Source organism: Cottoperca gobio, chromosome 10, assembly GCF_900634415.1.
Source record: "Cottoperca gobio chromosome 10, fCotGob3.1, whole genome shotgun sequence".
Classification (NCBI taxonomy): domain Eukaryota; kingdom Metazoa; phylum Chordata; class Actinopteri; order Perciformes; family Bovichtidae; genus Cottoperca; species Cottoperca gobio.
In genome coordinates this window covers 7031305-7055109 of record NC_041364.1, presented here as the reverse complement: position 1 = coordinate 7055109, position 23805 = coordinate 7031305, and the positions used below count along the sequence as shown (strand labels likewise).

At 38.9% G+C, this 23805-nt stretch overlaps 1 long non-coding RNA gene across 1 annotated transcript in view; it reads right to left on the bottom strand.

The window, feature by feature from the left end:
• The window catches only part of LOC115014418 (uncharacterized), a 32145-nt gene extending 9694 nt beyond the window's left edge, over positions 1 to 22451 (bottom strand). The window contains exons 1-2 of the long non-coding RNA XR_003832904.1: positions 22268 to 22451; positions 10465 to 10560 (exon numbers count right to left, since the gene is read on the bottom strand). This is a non-coding gene — a long non-coding RNA (uncharacterized LOC115014418). The remainder of the gene's footprint in view (positions 1 to 10464; positions 10561 to 22267) is intronic.
• Between the last annotated feature and the right edge of the window lie 1354 nt (positions 22452 to 23805).

Here is a 23805-nt window from a genome sequence, read left to right as displayed (position 1 = left end):
CATAATGAGAGAAGCTTCATTGTCCTGCTACCTGTTTCCTCCCATACTAAGCATACTGACACTCACACAAGACTGCTCATCTCTGTCTGGCCCAATTGGCTGATGGATTTCCAAACTCTGCATCAGCCAAAGCTATTAAGTGGTCTGCTGGAGCGAAATGACTTTACGGTTCAGCATCAGGCTCAGCGATTCCTGCTATTGTCTAGGGCCACTGTGACTAAGTTAATTTCTTGCCCTACAAGCACAAACACTTATGCTGACACACACAATAAATAACAAAAGGAAAAACAGAATCATTGGAATGACTCTATTTTCTGTATTTGCTTTTAGCAAAGATTTTGGTCACATGAGGTGACCCATGCCAGATGAGGTTCTTTCAAGAAATCTGAGTGAATGCCTTTCTCTTTTCATGCTGAGTCATTGGCAAAGTAATGGACCAATATTATGTTCGAAGCCACTGTGTAATACAATAACTACCTATAGAGGATTACCACATTCGCCATCTCGGAGTAAGGACTTAATACAATTCTTTAATTTCATAGTGACAGACTGGATGGCCATGGCATCTTGTGTCCCTGTGTGCCCTGAAGTTAGCAACAACAACGGCCCAGGCTCACTTTAAGGGTTACAGCTAGTCTCATTGTGACAAGCCGCTTACCAGCTTTGACCAGCAACCAACAACAGGAGATGTATTCTTATTGTTTTTATTAAAAAGTTTTTTATTTTAGTTCAGCATCAATTTTCAGCCATTTTTAAATACCACTGCAAGACTCGACGGATGTTATTATATTCCAAAAGTGTTAACATTGTATTCCTTTTGTGATACCATGTCTCATTAGTAAATTAAACTACTCTGATCAATCGTCATATTTAGATTGTTTCATGCTATGTGAGAGAGAGCAAACTTGCAGGGGAAAACACAAGCAGCCAATCACAGTTCTTACGACCCCAACATGGCATCTCTGTAGCCACCATAACATAGCTCAAGAAACCAGTTACATAAGAAGTTTTTCTTTCGGTGGCTTAATCCACTAATCTACTATTGGGAAACGCTTTCTGCCACCAAAAACAAATCAAGCACGTAAAAAAATGTAAAAAAAGAACTATGAACTACACTTTAATTACGACGTTTGATCTCTAGACATGTTGAATGTGCACAATAATGTCACCATTAATCAGCTATTAGTAAAACACCAGTGTTATTAGGACATTTACATAACTGCATAAAATGGCAAAGCTAAAAATACGCTAATCAGGCAGTTAATATGTGGTTATTACTTGCACAGCCTTTCTGACCTTGGAGCCTGACCGAGCAATTTAAGCCCAGTAATTTCTTACACATACCTAATCACAAGATTTCTCTGTATGTTCTGTCTACTGGTCCATACATGTCCAGTCTATTAGTCCTTGGAAATTAGGTCCAACTCATTACCCTCAAGCTGGATTCTTTGAGGGACTTCAGTTTTGTATAATGAATATCTTTAGCTTCAACATCCTTAACTTATACTAAAAACTACTAACTCAGAGGCTAAAAGTAAAGTATTTAACTGGAGCAAACTGTCTAGAGTTATTAGTCACGTATCTTGTGACTAGTCCCCCCCACCCTTTGTAGTGAGTGGGGTCTTGCTGCAGTGCTTCTTTGTCTGGGGGCCTTATCTGGCTGTGAAGCGCCAAGCTCTGTGCTGCTGTCTCTATTGGCATTTTGATGGAGGCAAGTCCTGCCATCCCAGATAAACCTCCCTCTGTTCTCCCAGCAGCCCAGCAGGCTTCATGTTTGCTGCAGGTGTCAGAGAAAATGTTCCCATAGCCATTAGACTTTTAGCGCTGCTGGTGACATGTTGGCACCTCTGATGGGAAACTACTGAAGCTGGGGGGGAAGTGATGACGGGGGAGATCGACAAAGTTATAGTGTTTCTCACCAAAGGGCTGTAAAACATTGATAATGACAAATATCCATCTACAGCATTATTAGCTCAATCAGCAGATCTGTACATGCCAAGCATTGCAGCATGTTTAAACCAGAGGCTGAACAACAAACATTGCTAACTACTAAAAACTTCATAAAACAAAGAGGAAAAAAGCAAATGAAAAAAAGCATGTAATGATTTCTGAACACCATGAAGAAAAAGACAATCTAAAAAGTAAAAATCTGTGGCAGACAGGCTGTAGTAACCACACGGTAATGATGTTTGTTGTTGCTGCTGCTGCTTCAAAACTGTCACCAGGGGGAAAACCTTGTTATGCTGAATATTCAGCAGACAAACCGTTTGCAGGTGGCAAGAGATTGGATACAAGGAGACATAATTGAATGCGCTAACAATTTCTCTCCTTAAAAAATGCTTTACAACAGCATAATAAATATGTGGGTAGAGAACGCTTCAGTTCTACTTTTCAGCATATTTGACATGAATGACATGCAGAGTTTGCCTTTTTTGTGAAAAAGAGAATGAAAACAAATGTGGTCTTAGGAAACAAGAGCAGACCAGCAAATCACCAAACGTGCAAAGTATTTTATTTCATTTTTTAAATCAATTAATCTTCGACTCTTCAGATGTCTTGTTTCGTCTGACCGACAGTCCAAAGCCGTAATGCTACGACAAGAACAAGAAGCTGGAACCAGTAAATATTTGCTTTTTAAAAAATGACGGAAATGTTTAATCAATTAATATACATGATAACAAAATGAATATATTTCCTATCAATCAACTTATCAATGATTCATTGTTGCAGCTCTAGTTTTTAGTTCAGTCTTTCAAAAAAGGTGCACACAAATGATGTTAATTTTAAACCACATTGATATTATGCCATCCAATTACTGAAATATCAGGTGTCTCTTATGTATTAAAGATTTCAAAAGTGTCTGGTGAGGCCAGCTTTTCATCAATATACAAGAACTAGCCCATCTGTGGGTACTGAGGCCAATGTTAATGTGGGGGACAAACACCCGCGACGGCGCCTTGCCATGCAGGGAAGCAGGACACTGAACTGGCAGATTAGACCACCTGGCCCTGCCAGACTGTCAGCCTATTTATACCCGGACAATAATTTACACCAGTAGCAGAGAAACAGCGACCTGGGGTGAGGCATCTCTGTGTGACGCTGCCATAGTGAAAAAAAAGAAGAAGATCAACTGCCTTCTTTTTCCCCGTAAGGCTTTCCCAGAAGAGTGAACTAATGGCAATGTCCTCCTCTGCCACTGTATGCTCCTTCAGCCACCAGAGAAACTAATCAATGTGAACGGGTAACACAACACAACTTTAACATGACCTGGACTGTTTGTGATTTTACAAAGTGAACACACACAAACCGGCCACTTTATCAGATACACCTGTTCTGCTGGTTAATGCAGATAATCAGCTAATCACATGGAAGTAACTTAATGCATTTAGACATAGTCGAGACACTCTGCTGAATTTCAATCCAAGCATCAGAATGGGGAAGAAAGGAACTTGGATCGAAGCATGGCTGTTGTTGCCAGACGGACTGGTATGAGTATTTCAGAAACTGCTGATCTACTGGAATTTTCACACACGACCATCTCTAGGGTTTACAATGAAAGGTCAGAAAAAGAGAAAATATACAGTGAAGCGACAGTTCTCTGGGCAAAGATGCCTTGTGGAGAATAGCCAGACTGGTTTGAATTGATAGAAAGACTACAGCTCCTCAGAAAACCACTCGTTGCACCCGAGGCATGCAGAAGAGCATCTCTGAGAACACAACTCATTGAACCTTGAAGCAGAAGACCACACTGGGTCCCACTCCTGTCATCTAAGAACAGGAAGGTGAGGCTACAATTGGCCCTGGGCTCTCCAAAATTGGACAAAAAAAGATTGGAAAAATGTTGCCTGGTCTGACGAGTCTCGATTTCTGCTGCAACATTCACATTGTAGTGTCAGAATTTGGCGCAAACACCAAGAAATTGATCCATGAAGCCATGTATCAATGGTCCAGGCTGGCTGTGGTAGTTTCATGGTGTGAAAGATAGTTTCCTGGCACACTTTTAGCCCCTTAGTACGAATTGAGCATGGTTTGAACGCCACAGCCTACCTGAGAATTGTTGCTGACCATGTCCATCTCTTTATGACCACAGCGTACCCATCTTCTGATGGATACTTCCAGCAGGATAACGCACCACTGTCATTAAGGCAAAAGGGGCTCCAGGGTATACTTACTAAAGTGGCCGTAGATCGTATTTCAGCGCTGTGAGTTTTTTAAGGTTATGTGGATTTGCAAAAGGATTTGAAAGCATCTGATTATATATGATACTTGAGCGACATATTTCATGATGATAACTTGACATGAAAAACAAATATTCTACTAAGCTGTCAGTAGCACTTTGGCCTATATACAGTAGACGCTACACAGGACTGCAATCAAGCCTTTGATTACATTTTTGTCAGAGTTTGAGTTGTCATGCTGTCAAAGTGGGTTTCAGGCATCACAAAAATGTAAGAAGCCACTTCACAAGATCAACCGAAATCTACAAAAGACAGGCAGCAGCATTATGTAGTTTAATAGCTTGTGAGTAAAGTGCATGAACTGACATATGCTTTGTGTCGTATGTGCTCGACAAACTCTAAAAGTAGTAATCTTACCCTTTTGCATTAAACCACACTGCAATTAAACCAGGCAACAACGAGTTGCTTAAACTCGAAACCCTTAAAAAAAAAGCTCTATTTTTTGCTCCTGACATTTTCCCATTAGCGGCACAGATGCGTAATTTGGTGGCACCAATATTTCATTTCAGAAAACGTTTCACACAGTAATGAACATGTCACCAAGTGAAATTAATGTGTCACTGCGTTTAACAGATCCAGTAAAAGTTAAGAATTTGAATCACTCAGAAATTACATATCAGACCCATTATCACAGTATAAACAACCATAGTGTAATGACTTCTGCCAACTCTTGGTTTATTTTTTAATCGTTTTCGTTTTCATACCATATCAATAACTCTCATGTCATTTCAGATCCTGCCACTTCCTCCTGCAGCAATCATCTCATTCCCTTCACTTGTTCTTCCTTCCCACCTTCTTACTTGCAGCTCATTCCCTCATCAGTCCCTCAGTATTTCTGCCGGTTAACCTAGCTTTCCAGTGTTACTTGATTACTGCCTTGACTCGGTACAACTTACTCGACTTTTGTTGCTTCTGTGTCTTGTTTTTGGGTTCAATCCTCCCAGAACCGTCACATGTAGTGACCGTTTATGTTTCCGTTACTCAACCTGTGTTGTACAAAGTCATGCACTTTGCAATCTCACTCCAAATATTAAAACACACTTCATTCTCCCCCAAATTATGATCACTGTGAAATTGTGATGAGAGGAAAAAGTGCTGTCAGCAGATTATGAGTGGAAGTAAACAAGTGTCAAAGGCTGAACATCTGCTACTGAACTGACAAAAAATACCCTTAAATAACAAAAACTACAGACACATGCATGATACAATCACGTGTTCACACTCTTGAGATTCTGAATCCGCATGCTATGCACAACCTTTGGGTGTTACTGGTAAGATACAATGTAATTACTGAGCTTTAGAATTTCTAGTTGGCAATGTGTTACTTTTGGAAAGACAAAGCTTTGTGCTAAGCTTACAGTCTCTTGACTATTGCTTTAAATGTACTCTATGGACATGAGAGTGGTATTGATCTTCTCATCCGACAAAAAGAAAAGCAAATAAGCATTTTTCCCTAAGATTTCAACAAAGTGCTATAAATGTTCATCATCACAAAGCGGTGAAAGTTCTATCAAACAAGCAGAGATCCGCTTGTTAGGACTGTCTTTGACTGAGGGGGAGCCTGACCCCACATTCCTTCAACATTCACCGTCAAGGAAGCAGCTCCGCAAACTCTCACACTTTGATAGAGCCATGTTGCCGATTGTTAAGCTGAGTAAAACAGCTAAAATCACAGATACTGTATGTGCATTCATACGTGTTGGTGTGGAAGAGGGAGCTGGAGTCTGTGTGTAGGTGCTTCAACAGCTATTTCAGACTACTAGATATCCAAGCTTCAGCCTCTTTTTCAAAATACATAATGCTGGAGGCAGAGATGAGTCGAAGACATTGTAATTAGCTACCATTATCACAGAACTGCGATGCTCGAGAAAAATCACATTAGAGATTTTTATAATGTGACTAATTGTTGACTGTATGACTTTGCCCACTTGCTTATCATATTCTGCAGTTACAATATATATATAAAAAGAAAAGAAAAGAGAATGACACTGGGCAGGCAGGTTCTAATTAACGATTTATCAGCCTGAACATCGGTATCGGCCGATATTCGTCTTGTTGACTGCCATCGGTCTATCAGCAAATGAGACGATATTCGCCGATGCTAGTGGCCGATGTTTATGAGTTGTGTGGCATCGATTTGGCACCGGCTAAATGTTGTTTTAGTTATTTGTGGTCGAATTTGGACAAATCTGGCACACCCGGCTGCTGATTTGGAGAAGAAACCACTCGCTGGACATCGCTCTGGCACGATGTGGAGGGTGTCAGTGTGCCACGTGCATATGTAGATTTTTCACAAATAAAAATGAAAGAAAATGTCAGCCATGTGGGAGTATCTATTAACCTTAATTTAACCTTAATTTGCAGAAATAATCACCTCCATTTTTCAGTACTTTGTGATTCATGCGACAGCACGGACAATGACTTGGATGAAAGAAAAATAGACTGAGTTGCAACAAGGCAGAGATGCTTACGGAACTGTCTTTAGTAGTAAGTATAGATATAGTGGTATAGCAGAATAAAAAAGTATTTTAAAGCAGTTTTTTATAATGAAGATGTCCTTTGTTTCCCATCGTTATTGAAATGGTCCAAATTGTTATTTTAAACATCTGTATAGGCCCAGATTTTCCCGATCGTTGCATCCCTAGCTCTAATGATCAAATAAAATAGGTTAAACTGAACCTATAAGTTCAATCTTGATGATCAATATTTTATTATAAATGGAGACATGAGCTTCAAAAATGTGGCTTATTTGATGCTTTTGAGCGATCATGTCATGAAGGCTCTTTTAGCTGATGTGAAAAGGGTGCCGAGTGTTTTGGGCAATCACATCTGCTCTGATTTCTGTAGGCAGAGATCTGAAAAAGAGTTTAGTGCAGAGCCCGGTAAACAGATGGAGCTAAGTGGAGCTAATTTACTGACTGTGTGTGAGGTGTGGGCGGTGGGAGGTGTATGTGTGAGACGGACACGTGGAGCAAAGGTGAGTGCTAATATTAGTCTGTTGCTGTGAATGACATGTCGGTTTGGGTCAGAGGTTAACAAAATGATCCACGATCCTAAAATAAAATGCTCTTCCTCCGTCTGTGCATCTTAGCTCTGAAAGAAATCGGTGGTCATTACAGAAGCTGACATTCTACCAAGTTCACACCCAATTAGTCGAGAAAAACTACTCGAGTATTGGTTTGATGTTAGACCGTGCATGTTAGATACAGAAATATTGTATTTGTCTCATTGAATGGGGTTAGGCAGGATATTACCTCTGTTCTTGTTTATGGTGTAAATGGATGATCTGCAAACACAATCTTTGGATTAAATGGACAAAGTAAAGTGCATCGATGGACCAACCTAAATAAATGAGAATTAAAGTAATATTGTTGATTAAAAGTGAATATTTTTTATTTTAAATTTAGGATAAACAAGACAAATTTCCAATTCTCAGAAGTAAAAAGTAGACCTTTTACTTAAATTATTTAAATGCCTGAGGAGAGCCTAAGGCAATCTAAGAAGCTCCAAATTCAAGACAAAATAAAGTCTGGGTGTCCCTTTTTGTTAAAAACTAGGTGTTATTTTGTTACAGATTTTCTTGAAAAAGAGCATACAGCTGTGGACCTCAACTATTACTCCCTCTACAAACCTCAACACATGCTTTCACCCTCTCACAGTAGAGTATTCAAGTGCAACTCTGGCAAATAAGCCAGGAGATGGAAAAACAGCAGTAGCAAAATGCACATAGCACTTGACAGAAAATGGCTCCATCAGAATGTTAAACTAGAAATTGACAATGATTTGTCCTGGTCTTTAAAATGTCTGCACTAGTAATTGAATAACAGGTAATATCCTCTCCATTTCACACAGACAGTAGTATCTGGGTGCCTCTCACATGTCAAATGGCTGTTCTTGGTAATAACCAGGAAGAGGCTGACAAACATTTCTCTGGCAAGTATCTCTGGTACTGTATATGTGTATGTAGTCAAGTTACTGTGTCAAGCAAGCTGCTCTCATGAGTATTTAGAATAGGATTTAGATGATAGAGAGCAGAAAAAGCTCTAATCACATCTTACAGCCGGGCTCTAGAGGGCGTTTTAGAGACAGGATAGCTAGAAATTCAAAAGTATCTTGCAGTGACAAAAGGTTTCTTGCTGTGACGCAAAACTCTCAACGAGCAGTTTGAATAAAGTCCCTGCTTTAATCTAATCTGTCACCTTGAAAGATTTGTTTTACAAAAGCTGCAGAGGCGGACATTCTTCTGTGACCAGTTAAAAATGGGAAGTTTGACCCATTTGCTTCTACGTTAGTTATTAAACTAGGACATTATACAGTCTACTGAGTATCACATGGAACTCTAGCATGTGTAAAATTAGAATGAGGACTTAATCAGCAACCAGCTAATATTGGAGTTCAGGAACCCAATTTCTTTATTATACTGGAAATAATTGCACTGTGTAGCTGAATAGCAAAAAAAAAAAAAGGTAAAGATTGTGTCCGTGTGTGCATGACTGACCCATAAACCAAGAGACAGAGAACTGGAGATAATTCTGCTGTCTACAGGCGTAGGATAAAAATGCCAGGCTATGACTGAACATGTCAAGAGGTCCGTCAGGCATCATTTGTTGTGGTTATGGAGAACAGCAAATCCATTTTTATGAAAACACACTTAATATAGTTACGACATACTTGCAAGCCACCAAGACACCATTCACATTACAGCTAAGTAAAATTGTCGCTCTTGATTTTAGTGCTTAATATCGTCAAGTTCCCACCGGCATAATTATGCACGAGAGTAACAACTCATATTAATGAGTCCTGCTTGAAACAGGTAGCGACAAGCATTGTTGACTAGCTCTTCTGCAAATCTTCAAAGCTTGATTGTGTGTTTTGGACGAGAACAGGAGTTGAGAATTGGCATTCTACGCACGTCGAACTGCATGTCATTAACTGTGCGATGCTGCCAAAATGTTTGCTTTTCCCTTCAAAACTCCGGTTGGTTTGGTAGATCATTGTCAGACACGGACACAAATATTTAGAACTTCACAGGCAGATGATACATTTGAAGACAATTTGAGGAAATGGTGCAAGTTTTAAAAGCTAAATGCAGAAAAACAAGCAGAAGACTCAGCAAAGTTCTTAGAAATATGACACCCCATCCATGTCATGTGGTCCAAATTGTATCTGCTGCCCATGTAGTACAGTCTATATACAATCCATATGGACTCCACCGCATGCATCACAACTGGAATGTGAACCACATGGTTGGGAGAAAAATATCCTGGTGAAGTAGTGTTACCAGTTTTAATTGTCTCCCTACTCAGCGTAGATTGTTGTTCAGCAATCCTAACCATGCATTGTTTAATTAGCTTATATTTCAAGAGATAATATTATGGTGATATGCCTTTAATTGCTAAATTAAAAACAGAGGTTGGATAATTATGGCATGGACTGACAAATACACTGCAGTATATTCAAATGAGCAGGGCTCCAATTTGAGCATGTGACCAAACACATGCACAGAATCTAGTTGAGGGGAAAATTTAACATGCAGCCCACATCTCCAGTAGTTAGTTGTTCTTAGGCAACAGGCAATTAGAGCAGATATCGCTGCCGTTATCTACTGCTGAATCCGAAGGCAGATTGCAGTATTAATAGCCTGAGAGGCACGCAGCAACTGAGCCCCTGGGACAACAAAGAACAGTAGATATCCTGCAAGCACAATACTTTAAGCACTGTTTTACCTCCTTGTAATGCTCTGTAGCGAAGGACATTTCAATTAAATTGAACCACTTCACATCTTTTACAAAACATAATGACACCAGACCATAACTACATGACAGCTGTTTTTGTAGGCACTCTTGGCTAACATCAATTTACAGGTTGAAGAAAAATGTGAAAAGCAAGCAACAGAAACCTTCACAGCAGAATGGCACTCAAGATAAATTTAAAAAAAAGGACTGGAATAATTTGAGCTGATCGTTCAACCCACACAGGATTTCGGGGTTTCCTGCTAAAGCCATAAGTCTAATTATCCCTGTGCTTCAGAAATGTGTCGAATTTGGGAGAAAACTATTGGAAATAGTGGAAATTAGAGAAAGGGAAATATGGAAACAGCTAGATTGTTCAAATCTGTTGAAAACTCCTTGAATCATAAAGGGTTGAAGGAAACTAGCACTATAAGTCAGTGATGCATTACTCTTACTCACTTTCTAACAGTATGGATGTTGTTTCGTGCTCGTACCTGTGTTGCTGCGGTCATAGAACAGATTGTGTGAAGTAGGCGGCCACTTCACTCTGGCTAAGAGGACGTCGCACTGGTTTGGCTTCATCTTTCATCCTGCAGGACACAAATGTAGAAATTGAAGCCCATACTGCTTTTATAAAAAACAAAAAAAAAAAAAAAAAAAAACTTCATGGTTCTCAGTCAACTTTAGAGCTATGGAACTAAAGCACTGGCCATGAAGTCAATTTCGATATTGCACATTTGAATTTTGGAAGCTAAAGCCAGCCTAAGGCAGCTTCCACACTGATAACAGCAGAGTTGCAAAAGCTTGAGCTTCTTCACTCATTTCAATGAGACCCCGAGTACACAACATGTAAAATACCTTGTAGAGTGGGTCTTGTAGCATTGTAGTAATGTGCTGCCTACCTGGCCAGCATTGAGATGAAGGAGAAAGTTATCACTGGTCTGATCAACTTTCCAAAGCTGTACAATCAAAGCTCAGAGAAGTAGAAGGACACAAACCACTGTCTTTGCATTTTAAACCCATCCTAGGCTTATGCGTTTGTATTTCATCTCGTTTGCCTGCACCCCGTAGCAGAATGCTCACGATAACACACAACCCCTTGCATTGTTTTTCAACGGTGCAATTGTCTGTGTGAAGATCTCTAATGCGGCACTGAATGCTAAAATGATGAGCAGACAATGTTGCTGTAAATCCCATAACATTTAAATGAGGACGAAAAAACTCAGAGTCAGGCTACCTTAGCAGACTAATGTATGAAGAATTGTCCTAAGATAAGCAAAAAATACAAAATAAAAATCTTCATAAAACCCTGAAGAAACATTACGATCCAAGCTGCTCACTAATTAGAGCCAAAGAATGAGTAGAACGCTCAGCTCTATAGGCCACTAAAACAGGTAGAGCTAATTACTGCATCACAAGCTGCTATAGAAGTGGATCAGGGGAATGAAAAATATATATTTTTCATCTTCCTCCTTGTTGCCCCATTACCGTGGTAATGGGGCTCCATTGAGTGAAGGCTGGAGTCGATTTGTTTTGTATACACACACACACACACACACACATTTATAAAAAGCTGCTTCTTCAGATGTGGATTAAAAACAGGCTGTTCAGAATTGACGGCGTATTGACGAAGACAGACCCAGAAGTTTTAGTTGGATGGCAGAAATTCAAAAAAGGCAATTACAACAATGAGGGGACGCACAGGTGTGCTTGTTTTGCCGAGGGAAACTTGTGTGGTGTTGTGTTTTGATAATGCCTTATAATTCGAAGGGATTGTCATTTTGTTTCACTTCATTCATTTAGCCTGACACTTCAACTTCAACTGCGTTCTCGTTTTGTTTTGCCCAAAACAATCAGTGGCCACTCCAGCGACCTATTTCAATTGCTGAGCAAATTGGAGATGTTGGCAGAAAATCAGAGGTCTGGATAAAGTCTAATGAAGATTATTGCAAAAATACACAGATTTTATGTTTTCCTGCTTCCTGCAAAGTTTAGGAAGTACTCATAATCAGCTCAATGACAACTTTTATACACTGTGTTAAAAGGAAATGGTCAACACACTGAAAACTGACACCGAGTCATAATATGATGAATCTGCCTTTAGCCTAATATCTGACTACACCGATGCCCACCCACACCCTCCTCAACATCTGGATTACCCTTGCAAAGAAAGCATCAACAGTAATGAGAATCGATGGGGGTGTTAAAAGTATTGGCAGTCCAGCAGAGGAGCTGCACTCGGCGCATCTTTATTAGTCTGGAAAAAGAGTGCTGGTCTCTAGCCTGCCAGCTCTAAATACGAGTGCATTGATCAGAAGGTCAGGCCGAGCTGAATCTAGCCCTTTAATTGCCTGTGTCACTCCTCGTTCTAATTCCAACAGCTGTCAGTCGTCTCCCAGGTACACCGTCACACGTGGCAGTTCAGGCAGACGCAGAGGTTAAGGCTCGGACAGAATACAGCTTACGCAAAGGGGCAGGAAATCCTAAAATCAGAGGGAATTTTGCTTTATGTTCATCTTCGTTAGCTGAGAGCAGAAATAAAAAAAATAACACGCTTCTCGGGTTCTCCTAGCAAATTAGGCACACCTATTAATTCACTAATTGTTATATTTGCCTTCTGAATTTCTCAAATTTGGTTTCCAATCAAGAAGGATGTCCTTTTTTGTGGGTTTATTTGTAATACATGTTGATTGTGGGGCGCCAAGGACAATTTCCCCCATTTTAGACAATTAAGTAAAGTGTCTAACATAACCGTTCTCAACGCAGTACAGATTCCTTACGGTCTTTATTGTCTTCTCATGCACGAACATTGCTAAGCAGTTCTCCCCAATGGTGCCTTTAGTTAACTGTCTGAATCCCATTTATGGACACTTCAGTAATAACATACTGCATATTAAAAGCAGTGATAAAATGCAATTTACTGCATCTCTAAAATGGTAGAGAATGCTTTTTTCCCCTAATATCATTTAAACAGTTAGTGCTTTAGATCACTAAGCAGAAGACTGTGAAAAAGTATGATGGCCAGAGAAGGAGCAGATAAGAATTTGCAAAAGGGGATTTTTTTGTGTGTCAGTATCCACCCCTGATAAGCCTCAACTGAAAAATCCACCTTAAAATGCATCCGACTGACAGCACATTTTACAGTACACAAACAAGCGTGGAAAAGGTACAGGACAAATGATATGCATGTGTTGGTCTTGCTGATGCCTTTCTGATCTATGTCCAAGCCTGTACTTTTGAGACGGTTGACGCAGAAGACATGATCGCAGTGAGTTTTAAATAATGAAAAATGTTTGAAAGAATGACGGGAAGATGGACATTTTCTTTAAATGGGAGCAGCCAGCCTCCGTGTATAGGATGCAGATAAATGCAACCACTCATTAGGTCTAATTACTGTATTGGAAGATAAATACAGACCTTGTCCCCATACTTCTACTGAAACTGTTTACTTGTAAAAAATGTGCTTACACAGGAAACAGTTCTTCCTTTTATAACTACGAAGATAACTATGAAGTTTTGGTATTATACTGCTTAATACATATTTATAAAAATGTAGCTATTTTCAGTCACTATAGGCGAATAAACACATTCATGGGAGATGTAAAGATTTCACCGAGTTACGAGCTGAAACCAAAAAAAATCTTTCTTCGTCTTAAAGATCTGTCCATCTCTGATCCGTGCACTACGGCGCTCTGAGGGAGGAAAACCAGTCAAATCCTTTCACACATTAATCCAGACGTCTGGCTGCTTCAGACATAGAGCTCTGTCAGAATTGTATCCTGGCTTTAGAGCTGGAGTTATTTCAAATGTCTTGGCAGCTAATCAGCCGCGATCTTTCATCAAAAAGTCACAGTGACAGGGCCAAGCCTATCTTTACTAAATCTACCAGGGTAAGACTGTGTTTCAGTTGTACAGTCATTCGAAACTTTAGTGTTTGACACGCTTGAGAGGAATCACATAAACCAATTCAGTGTCTGGCTCCAAGCCTGCTACATATTTTCTTCTGGGTGTAACACAGGTAAATAAATAGGCCTCGGTTTGCTTCGTATGTTCCTTTGGTTATAATCCTTCACACAAAAAAAAAGCACATTCAGATAAAAACCAGAAAAGTAAGCAAGACAGGTGGCAACTAAACAAATCCTAAGAAACCTGGGAGACAAGGGCTCAGAAATCCAACGTATCTAATTCTGGTTCCCATTAGCTTGAAATATGTAGATGTCATTCATACAGGACATGATAGCCAAGGGTAAAGCATTTTGCTGTAATCAAAGTCCTCACAGCTCATCACCACAACTGAAGATTTGGTTCAATCACCAGAATTATAACCCGTCATCAGCACAGCCTGATTAAAAGTCTGGCTTTCACCGTTAAGAAGTATATGTGAGGGTAACTTTCCTGTCCATAAAGGGTGTAAGCACTGGGGTCCTCCTCAGATGATCAGGTAATCAGTGCAAAACTGTTGTTCAGCTCATGAATTTGAAAAGTCGTGCATGTTTGGTGCGATGAATATTGCATTTCTTTTGCACAGGATTAAAAAAAGAATCCTTGTCAATGTCACTGCAGCCTACAGACTTACCGGGGTATGAAATTAATTTACTTCACACCTTTCGGAGACTTCACATAAGATCAGCATCCATTGAGATCTGATGGGGAGATTTAGCCTGAAGCTGAACGCTACATAGCCTAAACGACTGACCACAGGGAGTGATAAAGGATATTGCACTGAGGTTGTTACCTGAGGACGAAAGAGGCACAGCAGGTAGTGTTTTGTACTAAATGGAATCTGTTATCAAGCCCTGAGCTATGCCTGGAAAGTAAAACCAATGCACTTAGGTTCATCCTGGGTGTATACAAGGTCATTGAGAAATGTTCATTCATCTTTTATGTTACATACGTAGACCTACAGCACATCCCTCGCGGCACATGGACTATGAGAGAGTCCACTGCTCTATTTTTTTTAACCCTCCTGGGAAGCGTACAGCGTATGCTCCCATACTGTCATTTAAGCTAGTTTATTTTTATACCGGAAAGGTAGGTGATGTTTAAACTTGAGAAATAGATTTATTTTTAACAGCCATTTGAGTGAAGTGGAAAAGACGGTGACATGAGACCTCTACGAGGGAGGTGACTATAATTAACTTAGCATGCGAACTAAAATGTCTTCATATGCACATTAACTTCGCCCTTGTTTTTACAGCTGCAATACATATGAATTTGTACAATTAATAAATATCCTGACAGTGAGTGCACTTGGAGCGATGTCGTAGCAGAAAAACATTAAATTAATAAAATCTAAATGCTCCCTGGCTGACATTACCTTTTATTGCCATACAAAAAGGAAAATAATAATAATCTACTTTCTATTAGTCCCTTTCTACCAGTATATTGTGTTATTCTAAGAATTACAACTTGCAGCAGGAAAACGGTTTCTCCTGAAATGTTAACTACAATTATTCTAATCTAATTCTCTAATTCTGAGAAATGGACATTGGGTTAAAAAAAGAATATTCTTGCTGCAAACGGTTACAGAATAGCACTCATCTTTCCATTGCTAATATACAAAACACTTGGACCTTTGACAAGTTATTAAATATTATTGGCATCAGTTAAAGCTGTACCTGTTATCTTTTTTGAATGCAATTTGTAGCAATCAAACATCTCTTAAGTGCTATGCTAATTCAAATCAAGGACTCCTTAAGGCTAAGCGTGCACACTTAGCCCTAAGACGTCCTTGATTTGAATGCATCTCTGTTAAGTTCAAAATATCCAGTTGAACTCGGCATTACACGTTACTGAACATTAAAGAGCTCAATTAAATATAATTAAATACAATTACTCAATTAAAGTCCTGCATCCTAGTACTGATTAAAAGGCAAATGAGACATAATCGTATTATGGTTTCAGGTTTTTATGATGGTGACTGACAGATTTAAGCATGTTTAGTTAGTTTCGTACTGTATGGAGTAGTCTCGCATAGCCACGCTTTGTTTTAGCAATGTGCCAGCGCTGAAGAAAGTTCGCATTTTATATCTGCAATGAGGACCAAAAACATTATCGGTTGTTTGTATTTCCTTAAAACAAATCACAACCGTCTTGGGGTGGCACTAAGCACAGGATGCAGCGACGGTGCACTTACAAAATAGATAGCGGAGATACCGAGAAGGGAGGACAATTCTGAAATAGGCTGCATGCACGGTCTACATCCGGTGAGTCAGACGAGCATGCACAATGCACGGACCCAAAATACACACAAGCTTATTGATTCACTCAGATGGCACCCTCCCACCGCCTGCCTCCTCTTATCCAGCTCCCAAATTCCCTTGAGGGTCAATAAAACATCTCATAATGAGAAATGTCACCTTTTCTCACCCGGAGTGGGACAAAAACAATTTGGTTCAGAACATGGGGGAATGTTCTCAACACGGTGCCATCCACCAAGCTAAGTTTAGCAAGATAGCCTCAGGCAGGACAGATTTAGTGGATGAAATCAAAATTGTTGTGGGGCACTTTCACACAAGACGACATGACAAACAGTAAGGACACACTCTTAAATTCAGACAACACAAACAAATAACACTGAAGCAAGAAACACCACGCTCACATTAATAAGCACAGTGTCAGTGTTGGGCTGTAATACAATGACAGTGTTTACCATTCACATTAATGATGGGATTAGTGTGAGCAATCATGCTCAGGTAGTATTTAAAAACATGCAAGGATGTCAGGATGAGATCCACTGATATTTAAAACATGTATGAGGAGTTCTTTTTTGCAGTTTCAAGCTTTTGGTTTTACTTTGAAACAATAATTAGTTCAGGAAACAACAGCTAATACGTACAAAGTGTGCCAGCCGATTACTGAGCTGCATTAATTAGGCTGATGATGTCACGGGCCTGTTTACCAGAGTAAATATTGCGACAACCTACTTCTTAATGAAGCATTTGTCATCAACAGATGTAAAGCTTCTTTGAACAGTGGTCTAAAAGCTTCAAAGAGCCTCGGGTGCGGATTTATTGATGTTTTACCCTGCAGTTTAGGCCTGTGACATAAGCCTAATTAATGCAACGGAGTAATTGGTTTTCACATATGGTATTTATTAGCTGTAGTTTCCTGCTCTAATTGTTGTTTTTAAGTCAAACCAAAAGCTTGAAACGGCAATAATGCCTCTGTTATTTTTCTGCAGTACCGAGTTAGCCCCAATTTAACATTTATATTTTCAGAAATAATTATCATAGCGGGCTTAGAGCAGACTGACATTAATAAAATTTCCTTTTTTTCCGTTAGCGATTATTTTTATTCCTCATCCTAAAGCCTAAAAAGGAGATCCAAGCTTAACATGGCTTGTTTTGTCCGATAAATATTCAGTTTATTATCACATGAAACAAAGAAATGCAGCAAAGTGGGAAGTTGGAAGTAGAGAATATTTCTTCATAATAAGAATTAATCAACTATCAAAATAGACACTTTTTGTCAATCAACTACATTATCCGTTTAAGATAATGAAATTAATTAATTAGCTCAACAATTCCTCTATAACCTGTATCACAGCTTTCCATAAATGATTTCCTCCACGGTGTTGTACTGTCTGTGAGGAGTGTTAGTCTGGGACTACTGTAGCAGGAAGGTTTTTGACAGCCTCTCCATGAACAAAATATTGAAGTTCAATTTTAGTTCTTACAATAGCAGCCTTCTAGATCTGTTGTGCACCAGCGAAAAGTCTGTAAAGTTTATGATTGACGTGTGCTATAAAAACACATTTCATGCATATTTTTTTACTATTTAGGCCTATATCGTATTATAGATCTAGTCTAAGTGCATGTAAACCTGTGCACTTCATTAATATTCCTAAACAGGCTTTCAGCTACTCGAATATTGCACACTGATTAGCAACGACATGACACACACTTTATATGTGGGCTCTGAAAGCACACGCATTTTCAAGCGATAAAAATATTGACCATATGGTGTAAAGTGGGTGTGCTGTTATGGTAATGAATTTTAATAAACTGGATGAAGATTGCAGAAGGAAACAACATAACAAAGATGGGTCATGCAGAGGAAGGGTTATTTTACGTACACCATCAATAACTCCACTGCTTGGCCCATAAACATAAATGTGTACTGTCCATCACTGTATAAATGAGATAGTGAATATGCACATCCATGTACATATTGCATGGGTCAATACTAAACTAATCCAGTCGAATTTATAATTTAGCCTCTCCAATTATTTTCCTTAATAAGTGTTTTCCAATTAAAATAAAGAGCCGTCACTGAACAAAAACTGAAAAGCAGCAGCTCTGAATCACAAAACACCCACAGTACATGAGACGATCAATTTCTGTTCTCGCGTAAGACCTACGTGCACTAAAGCACTGGCCACCATTGTTATTCTCGTTTGACATTACAAGATCATATTATAAAACAGGCTATTTTAATTCTAAAAGTGAAAAATGTGTATGCAGGTCAGGCTTTTGACTTCAAATGTAAGGTTATTGCATTTTGATTGAAGCTTAGTTCTATTACAGCCGGGGTCACCTTACCTGCCGTCCAAAATTACCTGAACTGACAGATCTGAAATGCAGTGCAGACAAATGCACTTTTAATAAGACGATGATTGCTAGTTGAAAAGTTGAAAGCTCTTTCTAACAAAGAAGATCCAGAAAGCCGTTCATCAGGAAACTTGTGAAATTTCCCCAAAACACTGACTATGATTAGGCCTAAATATAGATCTGACAAAGGAAGCCATCGTCACTCACATGATGGCTTCATGACACAATAGCTGCGAGGTAGACTGTCTGTATTCTGTTTATTTGGTTATAGAGTTTAGGAATATGGTGGGTTAAAAGGCCGATTTTTTTGTTTTTGTTTAGGTATTCATGTTAATATGGTTTAAGGATAAGATTATATATACAAATATGTTAGAAACATTATGTTTAGTATGTTTAGGGGTGGACTGCTTTCCTTTTTCTCTCCCCATTATCAATTCTGATACCTAAACTCAGAATACACATCCAACACCTGGCGTATAGTCAGAAATAAAAATATATTATGCATCCGTGGCTAGGGACTGAATGAATTCATTAATTGTGAGGGTTTTCTACTTTTCTTGGTTTTATGTCATAATAATCTAAATATTGTAATATATTGGACCGTTTGTACAAGCGATTCAATATTTTCAATTTATATTTTATAGACCAAAAAGAATAAATCAATTAATCAAGCCACTAACCATAATATGGATCAGCAACGACCGCCAATCGAATAAGAGTTAGACATTAGCTACCGCCACTTCAGCTGCCTTTGTTGTCCATACAGTATGATCCTCATCACCTCTTCGTATTTCTAATTATCTCTAACTTATCTCCTATAAAATATAGCCAACCATTATTCTCATCTGACCAGACTTAAACAACGCAACAGAGGACAATGACATCATAACACTAGGCCTTCTACTCTGTTACACATGTTGAATCCCCTCCGCACTCACAGCTGCGGGGTCCATACGTCTCTGTCCTGTGCCTCCAATCAGTCAAGCACAAATCCAACCACAAAGCAGTAGATCAGGTAACACTGGCATGGGTGCAGTTCTTATTTGTGCAAAGCAAGGTCATGGAACCATGGGATGCTGGATCAATCAGACAGATTAATGAAGCACAACCTGCTGACATGAGGAATATTGACACCCCTATTACATCTTGGTCCTGCAGTCCTCAACACTGCTTAAATAAATCAGGCCATAGTGGAAGGAGGCAGGTAAACTACTGAACCTAATCCTTCACATAATAAACTGAATACAAGAAGAGCTTAACTATAATGGAGAATGGGCTCTTCCTGGAAATACTGAACTCCAACATGCCACAGATTTAAGTTTGTGCTAGCTGTTGCTGAAATCAATTTGATCTGTGCTCAAATGTTTTTTGATTAGAATGTATTACGTGATAAAAAGCTAAGATACCCTTCTTATCAGAACCTCATATATATCATCTAAAGCTAGCTTGCTTATTCTAAAACCCAAATATGTTCATAGATGACGGAAGCAATTTAGAGCTGCAATATTTAGTCAGTGAAACTATTTTGATAATCGATGAATTGTTTCAGCTCTGCAGCAGATAGAAATACTTACGCAGTTGCTTGTCCTTGAATAAGATGATATGCTTAAACATTTAAAAGCATCTCAAATTCTGCTTGCATTTCTGACAACAGGGACTCAGATTGGGTCAGAACAAATGGCATCCTCCATTTTTAATCAATAGGAGGATTAACCTTTGCTATCAGCGGCTCAAAATGTGGAGTCAAGATTTAGGATTATACCTGTGAAGACATGCTTTAGCTCATTATTAGACTTAGATCTTCAGACACCCCATATATGACTGCCTTTAGGTTACCATTACTGACTAAGTAATCCTTCAAATCTCTCCATGGAAATGCACCTCATCATGAGCCATTCTGGAAATGGAATGAATTTGCGGAGGTGTCTTCGGTAATGATCCTCCATATTTTTAGAGGCGGGCTTTCTACTTCCGTGCCCTCATCAAAGGCTGGTCGTCTGAACATTTCCATAAGTACCACAAAGGTGATTCTTATTATATCACTCGCACAGCGCTCATAAAATTGTCCTACTGCACAGAGCAAACCCGGATTTCTCAAATTTTTAACAGCACATCACAAAAATTAGGTCGCAAGCAATTTACTTCTTGACCCCTGTGCTGAAACATTAGTTGACTAATGAATTAGTTAATCAAGTTAACTGAAAACCACTGATCAATTAATTATTGAACTAAACTTTCATTAAATGGCACTTCAACACTGATTATCCAAAGTACTGTTATGGTGCAGAGAGAGATAAAAGAAAGGAAAAGACAAGGAGAAATTAAATAAAAGTCACGTTGACAATGCACATAGAGACAACAGGGGTCATTCATCTAGAAAAAATGCCAAATGTTCTCTGGTTCCAGCTTTTCAAATATAAAAAATAAATTGCTTGTTTTATTTGTTTTGCATCATTGTTAAATTAATAGCCTTTCTTTAGGGTTTGGAGCTGTTGGGTGAACAAAACAAGCAATTTAAAGAAATGACCCTAGGCTCTAGGAACATACTGCGCTTCTTCAACTATTCTCATATTTTGGAGACTAAACAATTAATCATTGAATTATTCCAACTGCACCATGCTAAATAATAAGTGTAATGGCCTAGTATTTAATTGGTGCAATGCAACTGTATGTCTTTTGGAGACAACATGGCCCACATAGCAAAATGCACTCTTCTTTTACTCAACCCACATACAACAAGAAATGACGGCCCATTGGTGGTCTAGTTCAGGACCTGGTTGCAAGAGCAGGACCATTTAAGGCCCACAATATAGCCTTATCTCAGCTGACTGCATGACCACAGATGGCCCTAAACTGGTCCTGCATAGGGCCAGACAAGGTTCAGCACTGTAACCAGATGTCAGCCTCAACTAAGCAACATGTCAACCACACACACTTTTTGCCCAGAATAATCCTCAACAGTGGTAATCTGAAAACATTTCTTTTCAGATGTGTCTTCCAGTGGTTTCTGGTTTGCCAGTCTCGTCTTGTGTTTTAATTAACAAAGTTGTTCTTGATCTTACAAACATGTATTCATGTATTGTTACAGCCATGCCTGTAACCTTACATTGTTTGAAAATGAGCCTATAGCTTTGCTTTCAAATGGTAAGGAACAGGCTAGGATGGAGAACAGTCCTCCTCCTGGAGGCATCTCAAGCTTTTTAAATCTCAACAATACAGGCACAATGTCTGCCATGGGTGGTGCCATCAACTGGGTGCTCAAAATAACATCCTGAACGAACCACAGACAATAGTTTTAACTACAGGACTTTTCCTTGTTCCTCTTCTAACCTCCACTTGACGTGGATAATAACTTTTGGACTGCACAGACCTCCAGATCAGAGCTAACCAGCTGTGTGACTGATTTAACTATAAAGGTGTAAGAGAATAGTTAGCTTAACGTGGATGTTTTAACTGCAGAAGTTAACGTTACATAAATGTAAATTGAGCTGTCAGATAAGTCAGCTAACTCTACGTTACAAATAGCGGACACATGTCAGCTAGTTAGACCAAATTCCTGGTTACATAACGCTGCAGATGATAGTTAACAAAGCGCATTGTATTTGGAAAAAACATTGTATCTGCCTTCAACTTTTATCATAGTGTGCCTCATTATTAACCTGAGAGAAGCTAAAGCTAACTACCGTTGCCGGAAGTTAGCGCCGGACAAGTGAAAGAGGAAAGCTAAGAGGAAGTATAAAAGTACCTGGCTGTAACGTCTGTCCTCTTTCATGCTCTCTGTGGTACTGAAAGGCGTCCTAAACATCCACACGACATTTGTGTTTTTGTTGTTCTTGTTGAGTACGTTAGGTAACCAGGAAAGACTGTGGTTAGCAACGACGTAAACTGTCAAACAATGGCGGAGCCAAGTACGGCAAGCGGGAAGCCGACACGTGCTGTTTGTTGACGTTTTTTCGCATCCCCCTATGGGCGAAATATTTACGATGGTTTCGTTTTGGTGCTTCTGTTAAAGTAAGCAGCAATAGAGCGAATAAAAGTAGTCAGGATGATTAATCAGCGTTATCTTTGTGCAAAACAAGTATTTCTTCAACAAAAATACCATAATAGTTATGGAAGAGTTATATCGATCCTTTACTTCTGGGCTTTTCATCGTGTTGGAGGTTTAATGACACCAAGAGAAGTTTGTGTAATACAAATATCACACATTAAAAGCACATTTGTATTTAGTATTAAATCGGTTCTGGTCTGTTACCTCCTTTTAAACAGGCATGTTCAATGAAATTACATATGTATCATGAGCGAAACCTACTCAACATACTGTATCAATAGTAAGAATATTGAGCTTTGGGCTATAAGTGCAGATATTTAAAGGTTAGAAAGCCTCCCAGAAATGCGAGATAGGACTCGATGGATACATTTAGTTTTTATTTCTCATCTTGTTTCACATGAAATACATTGTATTAATTATATAAAAATATACTATTTAAACCTCCTGGAGTTGGCAGCTCATATCTTTCAGTTATAACTGTAGACGTTTTTAAAGACCCAGAAGAGTAATTTCTGTTCATATGCTACAGTTATCAGAATTCGTTATCCTCTTTTACAGCTGTCATTATTCTTCTGCTGTTATTTAATGAATCCCCTTCGAATTCAAATTCAAATGAATACAAGACTATTATGTAGATGAGTTTGATGAAATTTGAAGTTGCATGAGTTATTCACTGAAATTACAAAAGAACATTTTCCACAGAATATGTGCAGTGTACTCCGTCTCATATGTGTTATGCTTCACAAGCATCCATACAAGTCTGCATTTGTGTCATAGTGAAACTAAATATAGTAGTGGCAGTGGTGGAATGTAAAAAAAAAATACAAATTCAAGTATTGAATTTGAAATTTGAATACTTTTTCCACCACTGACTTGTGAGGACAATCTTTCTCTCTAAGCCCAGGTGCATTAGATCTGAGATAAAAAGCCAAACTCTAAACATTGAGATTTTGTGACATGTTTATCCGTACTCCTCATTCTTCATTTTGTTCCTGTGGCACCATGGGCTTGGAAGGCTTTGTTTGTCTGCATCCTAATCTTTAAAAACTAAAATAGCTCAAAGCTGATTCTTCTCACCATACACTGTTGAGAGATGACAGAGTGAACCGCAATGACTGGATTTAATCATCAAAAATCATTAAAATAATGGACATGTCATTTAAAAGCCTCTAATATGACTTTTTTTCCCCCTTATTAAACAAATGAGTTCATTTTGTGTATAATTTCACTTTTCT